Raw genomic sequence first — 21,231 nt, forward strand, 5'->3', positions numbered from 1 at the left:
CAGTTTTGATCTGAGAATGGGAATGCCTACCTCAGCGATGATATGATCTCATATATATATCTTGCATTGAATGTTTTTACAGGTTCCGACCGGGCTCTCCACAAGATTCTCGAAATGATAAAGTACTTCACTCTTCCTAAATGATAAATGAAATCCTCATCTACTACAGACTTCACACTTTAGGGGGCAATCTGTTACAAAAAAATATCGTCACCATGATTATTTGCAGTCAGTATGGGTCTATCATCACTTGTACTGTCCTCGTAAGCAAGTCTCAGACTTCAGCTCTTCAAGTCAAGCTTTGAAAATGAGAGAAAGACATTGAAAATCAACAAAGCTCTGGTTCCGCACTTTCTCTCACTATTGCCTGCAGTCCCGCACCCCCTGTTCACAAAAACTGCGGACCTGCCCGCTCTGTCCCTAAAGGAGTGGGTGCGGACCCCTGTGAAAGTCAAAAAGGCGCAAGTTTATTCTAAAAAACTCACTTTTGGTTAATTCTAGATGATTCTAGAAGGAATTTTGACGTGGATTGGTCGCTCTTAGGTGGTTCATGCATCCCAAAAGAGAAGGAGCTAATCCCTTGATGAGAGGAGTTATCCCTTTGAAGGAGGGCTTTATCCCTTTGAAGGAGGACCTAGTAACTTCCCTCCATTGCACTATAAATTAAGGCATTGGGCTAGTTGCTAGGGAGGTTAGAAGCTGAACATTTTTGAGGGTAAATGCTGGTGGAATTGAGACTTCCTAGTTAAGCTTGAGAGGAGAGATCACATACCTTTTTGGCTTCATTGGGAAGAGAGTGAAACTTGTCAAAGTAGAGGAGACTTCTTGTTGGACCCTGGGAGGAGCTTGTACAGCATCAAGGCACAGGTTGTAAAGTTCTTCTTTGATTTGAATTAATACAATCATATTCATTTTTCTCAACAAATTGTCTTATGTCATTTGTTTCATGAATTCCTTGATGATCATTTTAAGTATGCTTAATGATATTGGCTTTTCAGGTGCTATTTAATTTGTTTCCTTGTTTGTGTTTGCAGATTCGCAACAAGGGAGCTCATTTGGATCAAAGGAGTGAGGCTTCCACAAACTTGCATTGGACGCAAGGTAGGCCTAAACACTTGATTGCCTTTGTTTATAAATGCATATTTAGAGAAAGATAGTTTTTGATTGGCTTGCTTGTCACTAGATATCGTTAGATTCTAGGAAGGTCTATCTTGTCCGCAAGATCGACTCACTCCATGTGACACCAAGTATTTGTTACTTCCCTTGTTTTAACATGATTAAAACATTATTAATAAATGTTTGTATGTTGAAAGTTTAAAACTAGTTCAATCATGCTTTTATACAAGATTTGGTCCTACATTTACCTTCTTGGACAATGCAACAGATTCTTGTACCATGCAACACATTCCTATACCAATTGGGATCCTTGCACCAGTTACAGTGGGCTTCCTGCACTTTGAAGAGTTTTTGGACTACACTCACATTCTTACAATGTAGTCAAGGAATGCGTAGACATGTTAATCATTCAAATCTAGTGGTGCTGATCTTGTACAATTCCTATTCCAGTGTTACATCAATTCTTAATTGTGTTTCATTATCAGGGTGTTTCATGTCAACGAGAGAGAAACATAAGGAAGAATGAGTGTTGTGCATACGTTTACATCAACTACGATGTGTGGAATCATCCATTCCATATTTGGACCAAATGGTAGAATATCATCCTTCATTTTATGACATCACATGAGGTGCTGGAGGATCCACTCCATATCTCACACAAGACATATCTAACAAGATGTAGAACATGATTTTTGCAGATGTTATGATGCATGCCAGTGGATAAAATTAACCATGCTTTGTGTTAGGTCCCTACAATACTAGCGATTACCCCATTACTATTGTAGTTGTATCCCTTATTAATATTGTTGTGCCCTTATTGTCCCCATATTGTTATTACTGTGCCCCATAGAATCTTTCTATTGTTATTTTTGTGCCTTTATATTATTATTGTTAGGTCGACTGGGTTATATTGTGACTCCTTAGACTCCTATATATAGAAAGGAGGTTTTGTCATTTGAATCATATAAGAATTATTCATTTGTGTAATTTAAAGGAGGTTGCCCTCTTGAAGAGGCTGAATTCTAAGGCATTCATCTATCTTTTTGTGAGTTGGTTTCATAACATTTGGTATCAGAGCTTTGGATTCTAGGGTTTCGCTACTCCAAATAGGTCGTCATTGAATTTCCGCTATAAATTTATTTCTGCAATGCTTCAGAAGATAAAACAAAAATCCATTTGAGAAGAAATCACATTGAACCTCGGATCTGAATTTCAGGGCTTTTCGCACTATATTTGTGGAGATATGATTTGAGGAAGTTAGTCTTTTTGCAGAATCCTGAATTACATTCCAAACAAGTGACCTAGGGAAAATCATCATAAATTTCTCTCTAAGCATCCGATTGAAATTTCATAAGAAGTTACAGAAAGGGGATGGATTTTAGTTTCTTGTATATATTTTTCAGAGCCAAAGGTCGAAACAGGAACACATGGCATGTCATACAAGTTCGCTCTACTGAACTAGTCTATAATTAGGTCATCGTAGGAGATTTGGTATATCTCTTCCTTGGAGAATCTAGTTTGGATCAGACTGGTGGAATAGGAAAGAAGACATAGAGGGCTACTATAGGTCATAATTTCAAAATTGGATGATCTGAAATTATAAAGATACATCAAAGGCAATATCAAGCTCCTACAAAGTGAAAAAAGGTGTGTAGATTTTTTAAAATTTTTGCTTAAACTTGGTTTGAAAAATTATTTTGGAGGAATTCAAAGGGCATAGTAGAGAATTATTATTGGTAACATATGACCCGAGGAAAGAAAATGCAAACACCTAGTAAGCAACCTGAAAGCTCTAGCATGACCCATTAAGAAGAGAAAGAAATACTACATGATATATCAAAATTACAAGACCAAGTTCAACAAATGTCACTCTCACAAAAGCTAACAGAAGCTAAGATAAATGGTGTGGAATCTAGGATAAAGGGCATGGAAGCTAAGATGAATGGCGTGGGAGCTAAGATGGATGATTTGAAGAAATATTTGAAGATAGACATGGCAGATTTGAAGACAGATTTGACAAGTTTTCTACAAGAAATACTTACTAATGGTGAAAGGGTGGTAAAGGAAAATCATGATGTGGATAAAATAAATGTTAATCATGATTTCATAGACTCTAATGTTGGATAGAAGACCCACCATATTCCAAAAATCGATATGAGGAAGTTTGATGGCAAGGATCCCGCAACATGGATATTACAGATGGAGCAATTTTTTGATCTCAATAATGTGCAACACACACAAAAGGTACGCATTGAAACTTTATATTTGGAACCAAATCAGTTTGTATGGTATTAATGTCTTTTCTCTCGTAAACAAATCATCACTTGGGCAATTTTTACAGAACAATTGACAATACATTACGAGGATACAAAAATAAACACTTTTTTTAGCCAATTCATATGTCTCAAACAAAAGGGTTCAAGAATGAAGCACATTGAGGAGTTCCAAAAATTGAACATAAGGGTAAAAAATATTCCAGAGGAGCATAGGATTGATGTGTTCATAGGGACTATAAAGGATAATATCCAACATGATGTTCACCTTTGGGAACCTGATTCATTAGAGAAGGCATTCAGGTTAGCAAGAAAAATGGAAAGCAAAATTATGGCAGCCAGGAAGCATACCACTCACAACTATAAAGATGGAAGTGTTGTTGCCCATAGTCTTCCACAACCTATAAGGTTGACACCACAAAAATTGGAAGAAAAAATAGCAAAAAGGGCTTTGTTACAGTTGTGATAGCAAATACACTAAAGATCATAAGTGTGCTGAGAAGAAATTATTCTACATAGATTGTGAAGAGGAAGAAGAAAAAGAGCAAGAAAGGTTAAAAGAAGAGGATATACTCCAGGAACAAAGCCTAGATAAAGAAGAAATGAATCTGACCATATCTTGTAATGCATTGGTGGGAATTACCACTCCTCAAACCATCAAGATAGAAGGACAAATCAAGAAGAAAAGGTAATATTGTTGATTAATTCAGGAAGTACCGACAATTTTATTCATTGTAAGGTAGCAAAAGAATTGAATTGCTTCCTATATCCATCACCAGAGTGTCAAGTGATGGCTGCAAATGGAGGAATAATAAATTGCTCTGGAAGGTGCCATAATATCAAGCTATCCATGGGAGAATATGTATTGACTAGCCCAATGCTTTCCATTCCAATGTGAGGTGTTGATGTTGTACTAGGAGTCCAAGGGCTGCAATCCTTGGGTACAATACCTTTTAATTTTCAAGAACTTTTCATGAAATTTTCTGTAGAAGGAAAGGAAGTTGAATTAAGGGGTATTACAGGGAAACTAGGAAATATAATCAGCTCTAACAGCATGACAAAGCTTTTAAAAAAGGAACAAAGAGGTGTAATTGCACAATTGTGTTCACTACATGTTTCCACATCGAAATCATTTATTTCTCCAGATCTCCAAAAAGTCTTAGACAATCATTCCAAGGTATTTGAGACTCCCAAAGGTCTCCCACCTATTCGTGATCATGATCATGCTATTCATCTAATTCCAGGAAGTGTAACTCCAAACATCATGCCGTACAGATATCCCTATGCCCAAAAGAGAGAAATTGAATGTATGGTGGCAAAAATGCTAGAGGATGGTATAATTCAACTTAGTCAAAGTTCTTTCTCTGCTCCAGTAGTATTGGTGCACAAGAAGGATGGATCATGGAGCATGTGTCCGGATTATAGGGAGCTCAACAAGCTCACTATTAAAGATAAGTTTCCCATTCCTATCATTGATGAATTGCATGGATCAATTTACTTCACCAAGTTGGATCTTCGTTCAGGATATCATCAAATCAGAATGAAGACGAAGACATTCCGAAAATATCATTTAGAACTCATGAGGGTCATTATGAATTTTTTGTCATGCCTTTTGGCCTTACCAATGCACCTTGTACATTTCAAGGTTTGATGAATTCCATTTTCAAACACTTTCTTAGAAAATTTGTGTTAGTATTTTTTGATGATATACTAATCTACAACAAGTCTTGGAAGGATCATGTTGACAGGGTGCTACAACTCTTGGAGGAGAAACAATTATATGCAAAAAGATCCAAATGTTTCTTTGGCGTACAAGAGTTGGAATATCTGGGTCATATTATATCTCATGAAGGAGTTAAGGTAGACCCTAGCAAAATTAAAGCCATTAAGGAATGGAAAATCCCTACATCCATAAAGCATCTGCGAGGATTTCTCCAATTGACAGGGTATTATCGCAGTTTGTTAAGGATTATGGGAGAATAACAGCACCTCTGAAAACATTATTGAAGAAAGATGCATTTTCATGGACTCTAGAAGCAACAAAGGCCTTCGAACATCTTAAAGAGGCAATGTGCCAAGCACCGGTCTTAGCTGCACTAGACTTCACAAAAACCTTTATTTTGGAATGTGATGCTTCAAGAAATGGAATTGGTGCTGTTCTAATGCAAGATGAAAGACCCATTGCTTTTGAAATTCATCCAATCCAGGGACAGTTTTTACACAAAGCTATTTATGAGAAGGAAATGTTGGCAATACTACATGCACTTAAGAAATGGCGACCCTACCTAATGGGAAGACACTTCAAGGTAAAAATGGATCATGACAGCCTTAAATACTTTTTAGAACAAAGATTATCCTCTAAAGAGCAACAAAAGTGGGTCACAAAGATGTTGGGTTATGACTTTGAAATCATCTAAAAAAAAGGGAAGAAAAATGTGGTGGCAGATGCACTCTCAAGAAAGGATGAGAATGTGGAAGCATTGTTGTGCGCCATTTCTATTATCCAAACGGATTGGATAAACGAAGAAAGGGAGGAATGGAAGAATGTTGAAGAAGTGTGGGCACTTATTTGAAAGTTACAAAATGATTCCAGTACATCTTATCCATTTAGCTGGCAAAATGATTCATTATGGTACAAAGATTTCTTATACCTCTGTAATAATTCCCAACTCAAACAAAAGATTCTTATGGAATTGCACACTTCTCCCTTATGAGGGCACTTAGGATTTTTAAAAACTTACCACAGGGTTAAGAAGGAACTTTTTTGGGATGGCCTTAAATCAGATATTCAAAAGTTTGTGGCAGAATTTTTGGTTTGCGAACAAAATAAAGTTGAAACAATTAAGGCCTCAAGTCTATTACAACCTTTATGCATTCCAAGCCAACGTTGGGAGGAGGTTTCAATGGATTTTATGACAGGTTTACCCAAGTCTGAGGGAAAGAGTGTCATCATGGTGGTAGTTGACAGACTTACCAAGTATGCACACTTTTGTGCATTATCACATCCATTTAAAGCCAGTACAGTTTCTACTACATTTATGGAAACAATTCAAAAGCTACATGGAAATGCAAAGATTATTGTAAGTGACAGAGACCCCATTTTCACTGGAAATTTTTGGACAGAATTATTTTCTTTTCTCAATATTCAATTAGCTCATAGCTCATCTTATCATCCTCAATCTGATGGGAAAACTGAGACAGTAAACAAATGTTTGGAAGGATATCTTTGTTGCTTTGTATCTGATAAACAGGCACAATGGGTCAAATGGTTTCCTTTGGCTGAATGGTGGTACAACACTTCGTTCCATACAGCAACAAAAATGACCCCATGTTATGGCACTTTATGGATATGAGCCACCATCCATCACATCATATTTAAAAGAAAATTCTAAGGTTCAAGCAGTGGAACATCACATCGAGCATCAACAACAAGTCCTCCAACTCTTAAAGGATAACCTCGTGTTGGCACATAATAGAATGAAACAATAGGCAGATCAACATCCCAGTGAAAGAAATTTTGAAGTAGGTGATTGGGTATTCCTATGGCTACAACCATATAAACAAATGTTCCTCAAGCAAGTTAAGAAGGATAATAAATTATCACCAAAGTATTATGGTCCGTACAAGGTGTTGCAAAAGATTGGTACCATGGTATACAAATTGGAGCTTCCTGCAGCTTCTCGATTGCACCCAGTTTTCCATGTTTCATGTCTAAAGAAGGTTATAGGCGACAAGCTCCCAGTTCAAACAATATTGCCAAAACTTGACGAGGAAGGAAAAATTATATTGGAATAGGAAGTAGTCACAGAAACAAGAACTCGACAGCTATGAAATCGATCAATTTCGGCGTATCATATCCACTGAACTTATCGACTGAAGTTTCCACATGGGAGGATGAGAATTTTATACAAAAGCATCCAGAACTACTCAAGCATTGAGGACAACACTTTTTTGAAGGAGAGGGGCATGTTAGGTCCCTACAATACTAGTGATTACCCCATTACTATTGTAGTTGTATCCCTTATTAATATTGTTGTACCCCTATTGTACCTATATTGTTATTACTGTGCCCCATAGAGTCCCTCTATTGTTATTTTTGTGCCTTTGTATTATTATTATTAGGTCGGCTGGGTTATATTGAGACTCCTTAGACTCATATATATAGAAATGAGGTTTTGTCATTTGAATCATCCAAGAATTGTTGATTTGTGTAATGTAAAGGAGGTTGCCCCCTCGAAGAGGCTGAATTCTAAGGCATTCAACTATCTTTTCTATCTTTTTGTGAGTTTGTTTCATAACTCTTTGACTACCATTAAATAAATTGGTATTAAAAATGTGTTGGCTCTTCATGGAAATTCTCCACATGAACAAGAAAAGTTTTTCCAAGGTGAGGTTGGATTCGCATATGCTCTTGTTCTGGTTAAGCAAATTAGATCAAAGTATGGTGACTATTTTGGGATTACAGTTGCTGGCTATCCAAAGCCCCATCCTGATATGATGAATAATGACATGGATGCCACTGACTAAGATTATCAAAAGGACCTTGCCTATTTGAAATTGAAAGTAGATGCAAGTGCAGATTTAATAATTACATAGTTATTTCATGACACAGACATCTACCTAAAGTTTATAAATGACTGTCGACAAATTGCTATAATGTCCCATTGGGCTTCGCATCATGCCTATAAGAACTTACACAAGTTTCATGCGAATGGTTGGATTTTGCAAAACTAAGATTCGTTTTGAAGTTACTGCTGCATTGAAACCTATCAAAGACAATGGAGAAGCTGTAAGGGCTTATGGCACTTCGCCAACAACCTATTTGGATTAATATTAGATTTCGGTCTCCTCTTGACATCACCGAAAAATAGATCATCTCGTTCATGGTGGTATGGCACAGCTGGAATGAAAGAAATCCTAGCATCTCAGCGAGCTTTACAGAAAACATGTGATAAATTTAAGGTGAGTCGGCAGTGAATTAAATTTCCAATCCAGGTATGGGTACCACACCAAACACACAATAAAATTATTTAGAATAAACAAGGATTAATAACAACATGATATTATCATGGATATGATGTGGATGTCTCTTGAAATGGATTGGATGCATTTAATTTCCAGGCGCGTTGTTCTGTGAATACTAAACTGCAAAGGAAATTTCAGATCTTAAGATGCTCCACTATGACAATGGTTTTGGAAATTTGAGGAAGAAGTTTGTCCACCCACCGCATCATTCCAGGAAAAGAGGAACAATTTACCAAAATCAATTCCTATTTCGACATATAGGTACAAACCCAATTTTATTCCTGGGAAATTGTTAAGATTCATAATCTGCTCCTCGTGTATTTTGATTGGTTGTTGAAAGCCCCAAATTGTAATCTGATGCCTATATGCAAGCTTATAAATTGAATAAAACGAAAAGTTAGTGAGTCAATTCATCCATCAATAACATAAGCACACACAACCACATAAGGAACATGCAAAAGGGACGAGAAGTTGGTCCCAATGTAGCATCATGAGGATTATAGATTATGGATCACTTCCCCTTCTTGCTATAGTTAAGTGTTTGTCTGCATAATGTAAAAACTGATTTTAAATATTAATTGAAGTGATTCTTGCCATGCTCTATTTATTTATTTGTTGCATCTAACGATATTAATTCATGTGTGAATCAGGTTACGAATAGAGGGTGTGAGCTGGCTGGGATGGCTGCCAGACCAACTCGACACCACTCTACATCTATCAAATTAGAAAACATTTAAATTATCATTTACTATGTGAAGTTTATTTGGTTATTTATAGTTTCTTTCCTTCTTCAAATTGGTGTTATTTGATTTGCTGCATTAAGAATTGTGCTTTCACTCAGAATATTTCCTTCTATCGAATAAAGATTGTCTCCCTTCAGATTGTCTGAATTTACAAGATCGTCTTATGCATTAACACTCTGCCTTTATGAGTTGTAATGTGAAACTTGAATCTATTCAATTGATTCAAATCCATTTAATTTATATTCCAAAACTTGAGATCGACTTGAGTGTTTATGGTTTCAAGGTATTAACGCATTCATTAAATCTATGCTTACAAGAAACCATATATTACTCAGAAGCATAGATCACATATATATTTCCATCATTTTAAATCATGATGCTTATAGAGCGGACATTTATGAAAAGGAAACTGCGACATGTTTAAAAAACAATAATGTTTATTTTCCATTGTAGTTTCCTTTAAACGTTTGGACAATTTTACAAGATTTATTTCTAGGGACAAGGAAGGTGAGAGAATCTATATTGAATCCATTTCTTTCATATGTTTATTTACATAGTAAACCTTGCTAATTCTTTTAGGTTATTTTTGCAGAGAGGGAGATGCAGTAGAATTAGTGCAGGAAAAATGGTTTTTGATTTGCTCTTGAATTTATTCAAGCATTTATAGTCTTTTTGATATTGTGTCGGCACTACTTGGTTTCCAATTCCGATTCCCCTTCTGTTTGCTCGTACTTACAATTTCCTTTTGCATTGTTAAATATCATAGGATTTCCTTTTATTTCCTGCATGATTTTAATTATTTGGATTAGTGTTTATTGAATTCTCTTTTAGTGCAGTATTTCATTTATTGTCGAGATTAACGCGCAAGACAGACTAGAATTTTTTTTGCTAGTTGTAAGGGCTCTCTCTGGGATTTCCAGTGCTATGTTCAAGTTCACAAACTATCCTAATTGAAATAAATGTTGGTACATTTGTAAGCTCTATATTGCACCCAATAGTTTATTCATTAAATAATTTTTTTGTAGACGAATGTGGTTCTTAAATTAGGATTTTCATATACAAATTGTTTAAAGGAAAAATCTATCATAGGGCATGTTCAAATACTCCTAATTGGTAATGACATCACATTCTTTCTTTTTTCTTATGCATACCTAACAACTCTATAAATAAAATTCATAGCGTAATCCTAACTTCTATTTGAAGATAATTAACCCTTTGTTGTTGGATACCATTTTAAGATATAGGAAATTGAACCCTCTATCATTACATGTAATATAAAAATTACCTTATAGTAGCCTTACTCTTGTTCTAAGAATACACTACTTGAACCCTAGTATTGAAGATCTAGGACATCCTAGGCCTTGCTAGTACTCTATCCAACATAATATATCTTTATTCTACACCTTAATAACATCATTTAGGTGATTTGAGGAAGCCTGAATTTTGGATAAATTTCACTAAATAGAAGGAGAAAGGTTTTTGAGGTGATAGTGACAACCCTTTCTCTTATTTTGGTAAGCTCTGGCCCCACCCAGTGAGGTTTGCATTAGGCCTATTAGATTTTGTAGCACCATTTTTCGCTTCATTGTAGGCTAGGATTCGAGTCCACCTCCTCATGATATTATGCCTAAGTTACTTCCCATTTAGTTCTCTTGATTGATATTATACTAAATACAAAGGTGAATCTATTCATCTAGGAAATCCATTGGAAGAGTGAATCCCTATTTACTCATTAAGTTACAAACTTCCCATGCTTAAAAAGTGAATCAAGAATCTTTCAAGACATTTTGGATTCACCATGGTGACTCTATATTTTGATTTTGATGCAATATTGAAGACAATGGATCTGTAGTATTTGCATGAAATATATCCTCATCTAGATATTAAGAACATTCTTGGATTTCCTAATCATTTTGGTACAAACTGTTTAACAAATGTTTCAGTGTTTGATGGCGATTATTCTTAAATAGGTGGCCATGTGGTAAAATTAATCAAGTATGATTTAGATATAAATGTGGTTTAACAAGGCACTCTGATGTGATTATTCATAATTCTCTCGGGAAATATAAAAATGGGTTAAATATTATTTTGAAACTAAAAGATCCCTTCTATTAAGGTATTCATTGAAAATTTTCTTGAGTATTGGGGTCCAATGCTTTAGAGCTGTGAAGACAACCTTCAAGATTGTTGGGACTCAGAATTGACCTATTTTTGACCTTATCTTTTTGCCGTATTATTATCCTTTTGCAGTCATAGGTTGAAAGCTTTTATTTTATAATGACATAATTACCCCAAGGTACGAAGTAACCTCCCGCATATCTATGTTTAATTGTTCATTGCATATTCGTGAATATCTTTATATTTATCCTTGGAAACGCTGACTAAACTGTCAAGTAATTGCCTTAAGCTTGCAGGAATTATAATGTATAGTTGCTGTAACAACAGAAATAGCAACTACGCAGTTGCTGTAACACCAGAAACAACAACTACGCAGTTGCTGCAACACCAGAAGCAGCAACTCCGTAGTTGCTACAGTCAGCAATAGCAATCACCTAAAGCAAGCTATTTTGTAACAGCTGCGAATAACAGATGGCAACTATTTAAAGAACCCTGACGTGGCATAATCAAGCGGAGGTCTAAAGCAAGAAGAACACAGTCAGCATGGCCTAAATCAGGAACAACATGGGGAAACGGCAAAGGAATGTGAAGATCCTGAGGAGACAGTCGAAGTCAATTACCAGCTGTGTAACAGCCAGAACCCAAGAAAGAACATATTATCATACTATTGTAACAACGTTCTGAAACGCTTAGTTTTGATAGAATGGGTTAACTGAATGGGCTGTAATACTTTATTGTAATAGATGTCTCCTCTATAAAGAGGAGACATCTACATGAAAAGGGGATTAGTCAGTATCTATGGTCAGTCTGTGAGAAGAGACCTTGAGAACATCAGCAAGTCTGAACTTTATTGTATTCAAATGTTTTTGGCAGATGAATATAAAACTGTTTTGAGCACTTAATCCAGTCTTCGTTTTCCTGGGGAATCTTGTGAGAGGGACTGGGCCCACCTTCCTCACAAGATTCACCCATTTACTTCCTTGTCAAGTGTGTAAGTGTGCAATAGTTTCTTTCTGGTACTCTGTTTGGATTTCATAGCATTACCTCTGGTATTTTCTGTTTTGCTAGTACTCTGTTTCATTAATCACTTGAGTTTGTTTCTCACTGGTGAATGAGAGTGCAGTGTGCATTAGTAATCTGATTACAGGGGCATGTGCTGAACGTCCCCACCTGGAGGATAGGGTCCTGATCCTCTGCCAACAGAGCATCCATCACTTTGCTTTCCAGATTTGTAGCTTTAATTAATTGCTTTTATTTTAACAAGTACAGTAATGACATAGCGTAAGAATCACGTATACTACAGCTTTTCAATGCTTTTAGAATTTAAGTACATACAGTACATAGTAGCCTTTGGAATAAAAAGACTTTCCCTGGTTGACAATTAATGTGGTACTTGAATGTTTAATTCATAAACAATTCAACTAGCCAACATTTTGGCACCGTTGCCGGGGAAGGCAACTAAAGATTTCTAAAAGCATTAATGGTTTCTTTGTGAAAATAACAGGTGTATGAGAGGACGCAAGAAACCTAATTTTGCAGGCGGCAAAGGAGGAAGGAAGACTTACATCGATGAAATCATCTCTAAGGCCGAAACATCACAGAGGACGAGTTCCCGGAGACCTCATATCCAATACTCCTCACAAACAGACCAATAGACGGAGGAAGTAATAGGACCTGAAAGGAAGCTGGAAGCACCAGAATACACTGAGGAACCGGTAGAAGAACCTGAAGAAACAAAAGACACAGAAGATAAAGCAAGTGATTCAGGAAAAAGACCAATGGAGGATAACAGAACAGAAGGAAGAGGGGAAAACTCGCTCTCTACCCTGGAATTCCCTATTGGGGAGCTCCCGAGAGGAACAACCCCCATGAAAAACATCCCACTCTTGGCATTACCCAATTTTCAAGGGTTATCCTCCGAAGACCCGGACGAATTCCTCTTTGAATTCGACATACTATGTAGAAGTTATGATTACATAAGTCCTAATCAGAAGCTGAAATTGTTTCCATCAACACTAAAAGGGAATGCGTTGAGGTGGTTTATGAGCTTAGGAGCTCATGCAATCACCACCTGGGACCAGATGAAAGAGGGATTTCTGGCCAAGTATCAAGACTACTGCCGGATAAGAGAAAGGAAGGAAGAATTGTTTAAAATGGTCCAGAAAGAGGACGAGAATTTGGAAGACTTCGTGGAAAGATTACAGTATAATCTGCAGCGGTCTGATCATCCTAATATGAGTAAAGATATTTTGAAGACCATACTGCTGAAAGGGGTAAGAGGTGACTTCCTGGACATGTTGAACATGCTTGGGAAAGGGGACATTTCCAAAGAACCCTTTGATGAAATTATTAAGCTCTGCATGAGGTGTTCAAGGGGAGCAGCAGGTAGATCAAAAAGCAGAGATAATGTGTATTCAAGAGTTCAGAAGTCAGCTAGTGGAGGAGCAACAAGAGCTGAGATAGGTAACTTATTAGAAGAATTTAAAACTGAAATGCTAAGTTCTTTTGCTTCACAAATTGATGCTCTGCAGGTTAAGAAGAAACAGGCAGAAGCAGAAGCTGCTCTGGCAATTTTCTGTTCAAAATTCAGAGAAAAACATCCACTCAGAGAATGCCCACTGGATAAGATACCTATATGCACAATCTGCGAGAAGGACCATGAAACACAGCAATGCCCCTCTCTGCCTGGAATCAAAGCAACACTGCAGACAACTGAAGAAGAGGCTGAAGCAGTGTATCTGATGACACAGAGGAGGCAATGGCCGCAAAGACAAGGTATGAGCTCTAATACAACATTCAATCGTTGGAATAATAATCCCCCTTTTTACCCACCCATGAATCAAATGCAATACCCACCCTTCAATGCAATGAATTTTCCACTTATGCAGCAACCAAATCTTCCTTTTCCTGACCCTACTATATGGAATCCTTGGGCTCCCCAGCAACCATACTTTAATCAATGGAATCCAAACTGGGCAGCCCAACAGATACCATTTCCTCAACAACAACAGTCTCTTTCCTTACCATCTAATAATCCTCCGAATAACCAGGCAATGAGGCCACAGCTGCCTGTACAACCTAACCCCAACCCAAATAATAATAAAGCCCTGCAAGTTATTGACATTCAAAATCAGCCTATCTCTCCCCTGCAATGTAATGATATTCACCTTCGCTCAGGGAGAATAATCGAACCCATTATAGATGATATTACTGAATCTGACAAAGAAGAGGCTAGAAAAGAGAAACCAGCTAACCATAGTGCTGAAGCAGCAGAATCAGCACCTAACAATAATGATCAAACAATAGATCCGCCATTCCCTGAAAGGCTGACTCTCACTAAAACACCTCAACAACCTACCTTTAACCTTTTAGGAGAGCTACAGAACTTGTATGTCAAAATCCCATTATTGAAAGCATTAAGGGATGTTCCTATATATGCTAGAACTATTAGAGACATTTGTATAAAAAACCCTGGAAGAAAGGCTAAAGATCCCCTCACAGTTCATGTGATGGGGGAATTAACTGCCTTAATAACTGAAAAAGATTATCCTGTGAAGTATGGTGACCCTGGTCACCCTACAGTAACAGTCCAGGTTGGAAAAACCTTTATCTCTAAAGTCTTAGTAGATTTTGGAGCTGCAATAAATATTATGACACTCGAAACAGCGCAATTGCTCCAGCTAAAAAGCTTTATCAGGGAAACTCCAACTATCTTAGAATTAGCTGACCGTTCTACGATTAAACCTGAAGGGGTCATTGAAGACCTTATAATCTCTGTAGAATCCTGGAATTACCCGGTTGACTTTGTGGTGTTACAAACTAAAACAAAGTTGGGGGGTCATCCGTTGATTCTAGGGAGACCTTGGCTGGCTACAGCAAATGCTTTCATCAGCTGTAGATCTGGATCAATGACCATCTCCAATGGACAGGAAACTAAACAGCTGACCCTCTATCCTCATGCCACACCCATGATTAATAGTGACAATTCTGTATGGGTAGACGATGAGGATGAGGAAACCCAACCGATATTAACTATTGGACAAGCTTTGACTTTTAAAGACTCCACCGAAGATGAACTGATTAGCAGCTTTATTTCTGAACCCTCTTCGGTTAATCCAGAAACATTTAACCACTTCGCTGCAATCTTAGAACCTGAATCCCAGCAGAATATGAAAGATGAAAACTTATGCCAGACAGCATTAGGCAACCCTTCCAAGAGCACAACAATTGAAATTGAACCTGGTAAAACACTAAATATAAATCCTGATTTGACTGATGATGAAAAACAGAGATTAATAAAGTTACTCCAAGCAAATAAAGAGGCATTTGCATGGGACTACACAGATATGAAAGGGATCTCCCCTGAATTATGTACTCATCGTATTTATATTAAGGAGGGATCCCGGCCAGTCTGTCAACCTCAGCGAAGAATGAACCCTAACCTTAGAGAAATTGTGAAGGAGGAACTCCAAAAACTTTTAAATGCAGGATTTATATATCCAATATCTGATAGTGAGTGGGTTTCCCCACTCGTAATTGTACCAAAGAAGAATGGGAAATGGCGAGTATGTGTAGACTATAGATCATTAAATAAAGCAACCCAGAAAGATCATTTCCCTTTACCTTTTATTGATCAAGTATTGGATAATTTAGCAGGTAAGAAATTCTTCTCATTCTTGGATGGGTTTAGTGGATACAACCAAATTAGGATTGCACCCCAGGACCAGGACAAAACCACATTTACTAGCCCATGGGGAACCTTTGCTTATAGAGTACTCCCATTTGGGCTATGCAACGCTCCAACAACATTCCAAAGAGCGGTGATAGGAATCTTTTCTGATATGTTAAATGATTCATTAGAGATATTCATGGACGACTTTACTCCTTATGGAGTGACCTTTGAAGATGCTCTGCAAAACCTTGAAAAATTACTTAAGCGGTGCATAGAAGCACACCTTGCTTTAAGCACTGAAAAGTGCCATATGATGATGAATCAGGGTATTGTATTAGGTCATTTCATTTCATTTTTAGGAATTCAAGTCGACCCAGCTAAGATTCAGGTGATTCAGAACCTTCCTATCCCCAAAACACAAACTGAGGTGAGAAGTTTTCTAGGACATGCCGGATATTACAGAAGATTCATTATGGATTTTTCTAAAATAGCTTCTCCTCTGTTTGTATTATTAATGAAAAATGCTGAATTCAAGTGGACTGATGACTGTGAGAATGCATTCAATAAACTTAAGCATCAGTTGTCTGCAGCCCCTATTTTGAGAGGACCTGATTGGGCATTACCCTTTCATATTTCCTCTGATGCCTCAGATACGGCAATTGGAGCTGTCCTGGGTCAGGAAGAAAACAATCTCCCCTATGCTATCTATTTCATCAGCAAAAACATGACACCAGCTGAGCTAAATTATACAGTAATTGAGAAAGAATTTTTAGCAGTTATTTATGCTATTAATAAATTTCGGCATTATATTACTGGCTATACTACCTTTGTGCATACTGACCACTCGGCCATCAAGTATTTAATGAATAAATCAATTACAAATGCTCGAGTCACCAGGTGGTTATTACTATTACAGGAATTTGATATCACAATTGTAGATAGGCCAGGAAAAGAAAATGTAGTTGCTGATTTTCTTTCTCGTTTAAAAACTGATGAAAATGTTCCAGTAGATGATTCTTTTCCTGATGAGTATCTATTTGCAGTATCTGCTCACTCACCCTGGTATGCAGACATTGCCAATTATCTAGTTGCAGGAAAATTACCATCACACCTATCACACAGGGAAAGAAGGAAGATCATCCAGCAAAGTGCTAGGTACAACTGGATAAGCGGGTGTCTGTTCCACACAGGAATAGATCAAGAAATCCGGAGGTGCGTTGGGGAAGATGAGATTTATGATATATTGAAAGCTTGTCATGATGGTCCTTGTGGAGGACATTTTGCAGATAAAAGAACAGCTCACAAGGTACTTAGAATGGGTTATTACTGGCCATCACTTTTTAAAGATGCTAGAAAATATGTGAAGGCTTGTGACAGCTGTCAAAGAATGGGCCAGCCCAACCATAGGGATGAAATGCCACTTAATCCCCAGGTAACTCTCGAACCCTTTGAGAAATGGGCATTAGATTTCGTAGGTCCCATTAATCCTCCATCTAATCAAAGAGTTTATATTTTAGTATGCACAGATTACATGACTAAATGGGTAGAGGCCAAAGCACTCATTAAAGCTAATGAAGAAGCAGTACTAACATTCTTATTTGAGGAAATCTTTGTTAGATATGGACTACCCAGAGAATTAGTCATTGATGGAGGACCTCCTTTCAATTCTCATGGTTTCAAAGATATGCTCCAAAAATATCATATCAAGCATAAGATGACCACACCATACCACCCCCAAGCAAATGGGCAGGTGGAAAGCACCAACAAGGTCATAGAAGCTATCTTAACAAAAATGATAAAGGAGAATAGAAGGGACTGGTTTCAGCGCTTGCCCGAGGCTCTTTGGGCCTACAGAACCACTTGGAGAAACACAACAGGATTTTCACCCTATGAATTAGTTTTTGGAAAGAATGCTATTTTTCCTGTAGAGTTTGAAATTAAAACCTTAAGAACTGCCTTAGCTGTTAACCTTGATTTAACTGATGCACAGACAGCCAGGTTGCAGCAGTTGCAGGAATTGGATGAGAAAAGACTGGATGCCGTCCATCAAACAACTATGATACAGCAACAAAGAAGCAGATGGCATGACAGAACCATCAAGCAAAAGCAGTTCCAGAAAGGTAACTGGGCTTTACTTTATGATTCACGTTTCGAGAATTTTCAAGGGAAACTGAGAACAAGATGGTTAGGGCCGTACGAGGTGGATACTGTTTTCCCAAATGGAACAGTTAGACTTGTAACAATTGATGGAAGCAGAACACCACTGTTAGTGAATGGCTACCGACTTCGGTTATATCAGCGGCCGGTTTCCAAAGAGGACTTTAAAGCCACTTGCATGGCAATAAAACAGTATTCTTTTCCAGGGGAACTTGCTGTCCCTCAAAGCACTTGAGTTTCTATTATTTATGTAATTTTTAGGATTAGACATTCTTTTTTTTAGAAACTAATAAATCCTGCCAAGGATTGCGATATTACATTTCAATATTTTGCAGGTGTTAGCATTGGGAAGTAGCTGAGAACAAAAGTCTCAAAAGGAATTACTGTGTGGACTCCGAATTCCTGTTGCTACAACACCATTTCCTGTTGCTGCAACACCATTTCCTGTTGCTGCAACACCATTTCCTGTTGCTGCAACACCATTTCCTGTTGCTGCAACACCATTTCCTGTTGCTGTAACACCACTTCCCGTTGTTGCAACACCACTTCCCGTTGCTGCAACACCACTCCCCGTTGCTGCAACACCATCCCTGTTGCTGCAACACCATCCCTGTCGCTGCACCACCATTTCCCTGTTGTTGCAACACTAGTTCCATTACTCCGGCACATTCCCCGTTTTCACAAACGTCTTTTTCCCAATCCCCGTTGCCCCAATGGTAATTTTCCGTTACTGCAACACCAATCCCGGTGCTACGATATTGCTTCCCGATCACGAAACATCCTTCCCAGCAAAATTCCCTCACGAACAAATCCTGATAAAATATACCACCTCTCGTGATGATTACAGCACCTTACTATCACTTCCCGTCATTATCATTACAAATCACCCATATTCCCGTGCTTTCAGATCCACGGTAATTATTATAATTTGACAGAAGACAAGAAAAGACTTTTTGATGCAGCGATCAAAAAGGTAAAATACGAAGGTACGCACGTTTATGAATGAGCATTAAATAATAGATAATGCGGAAAAGTTGATAGGTCCATCAAATGATTGCATTCCCAATCATATCATTTACACGTAGGAAGGGGGGGGGATTACCAAAGCAATTCTCATAATGACAAACCACGCCAACCACCGCCACCCTTAATTCTCCCGGTCGTATGTAAAAGCCACGTCATGTTACCAGTTGCGATGTATACTCTGAGTTGAAATTGGTAGCTCGGCTCTGAATTCTGAAGATTCACTGAGACAACAGCCATGGGAGGAACCCTCATTACTCATGAACCTGGCACGACAGCAGTCCTGGAACTCTTTCCGGAAATTTACCAAATTTTCTTGCAAGCTGGATGGATAGAGTATTTCAGGAGACTTCCGGACTTTGACGAGCAGCAAGTCCTGGAATTCGCATGCAATTTGACAGAAGGATTCTCTATCGTCCAAGGAATTCAAGTTCCAGTCACGGAAGAAATCATAGCTGAAGTCACCGGACTACCAGCCAATGGCACACGGTGGTTCAGCAGAAAGCACATGATTCTGAATGCACAGCAAGACTTTCTCCGACCAGGCGAGGAAGTAGAAACCAAGGGCAGAGGTGTAGCACTACGATCGTTACCTCAACCATGGCCAAAAGTCGCTGAATTCGTCAAGCAATATCTGACGTGCGAAGGTCGTTACCAGGTAATTTACCAGCACGACTTCGTCCTGTTAAATCACTTAAGAAATGGTCAATTATTGAACATGCCATATTATTTGCTGGGTTGTCTCAAAAATATGTCACGATATGCTATGAAAGCGAAGCATCGAGTCCTCTCCCTAAAACATCATCGCTTAGCCCAATTGCTGATTAACAGAGCCCTCGCTCTAAACAACCTTCCACCCCCCATTAATCCCCATCCAGAGGAAGGAATTCCACAGCCAGAGCATGAAGGTCCTCATCAAGAAGAGGAAACTCTTTGTCAAGCTGAGGACACACCTCAGCAAGACCAAGAGCTTCCTCAGCAAATGGACGACATGCCTGAACAAATCCCTTTGGAAAGCCCTCAGCAAACAGAGCATATTCCCGAACAACCCCAGCAAACACCCCTGCACGTTACTGAGAATGAACAAGCGGCAGCGGAATTAACCACATCTCCCAAAAGGACCAATCCTTCCGCTCCCATACTCAGTATTTCTACTGATGATTCCAACGATAATATCCCAATTACTCAGCTTAAACGAAAAATGCAGCAGGAAAAGAAAACCCCAGTAAAAAGAAGAAGAACTAGGGTTTCAACCAAAGCACCTACTACCCCAACTACTGTCCCTACCTTAAAGGCCAGCAGGAAGAGAAAAACGCCTCAATTCCCTGCTTCTCTACCAAAATGAAAATCGGTAGTAGTTGAATCCCCTAATTCCTCCAGTTCACCACCCATCGCTTTAAGAAACCGCACTCCAACCACTCCTCGAAACTCCTCTCCCTCACCCACAGAGGTTGAGATGCAGAGCGTTCATAGCTTCGTGACATCATATCTTAAGACAACTGATACACAAGAACTAGCTGCCGACACCCAGAGTGATAGTGACCAAGTGGCTGCAACACAAGAAACAACCACTACCCCAGGTGATACACAAGAACCACCTGTGGGGAATACTGATCAAATTGACGAAGCACAACCTCTACCTCCACTGGAATCTACTGTCCCACAGGATCAGCCTACTATACCTGCCCTACAGGAAGAAATTGAGTTTCTAAAATCTCAGATTCAGGACTATCAGGAAGAGATAATAAGGGTCAGGGAAGCATATCAGAAAGAATTCAGCCTGCATGTTTTAGCAAGAGTAGCGTCTGCAGCAGAGAAAAGTAAAGATAACGAATACATGTGTACAAATTGTGGTGAAATATATACTCAGGCAGGATATAAGGTAGTACAAGAACCAATGAAGGAAGCCTCCGCTGCTGTAGATGAAACAAAGGAGCCTGCTGATGTAGAAATAGAAATCCCACAATCCTCTGTTGAGATAGAAAAACCTGTTGACACACAAGAACCAACAGGTTCTTTAGAAGAAATGCAGGCAGAAAAACCTGTTGACACACAAGAACCAACAGGTCCTTCAGAAGAAGTGCAGTCAGAAAAACCTGTTGAC

The 21,231-nt window shown here is 38.3% G+C and overlaps 1 pseudogene; it reads left to right on the forward strand.

Annotated features, from left to right (window-relative positions):
* Positions 1–1,504: 1,504 nt before the first annotated feature.
* On the forward strand, positions 1,505–8,220 carry LOC149192257 (methylenetetrahydrofolate reductase (NADH) 1 pseudogene; annotated as a pseudogene).
* The last annotated feature ends 13,011 nt before the right edge of the window (positions 8,221–21,231 follow it).

This window comes from Pinus tabuliformis, chromosome 2_2 (genome assembly GCF_031772625.1).
Source record: "Pinus tabuliformis cultivar Carrire ecotype Pingquan chromosome 2_2, CPIR1, whole genome shotgun sequence".
NCBI classification, from domain to species: domain Eukaryota; kingdom Viridiplantae; phylum Streptophyta; class Pinopsida; order Pinales; family Pinaceae; genus Pinus; species Pinus tabuliformis.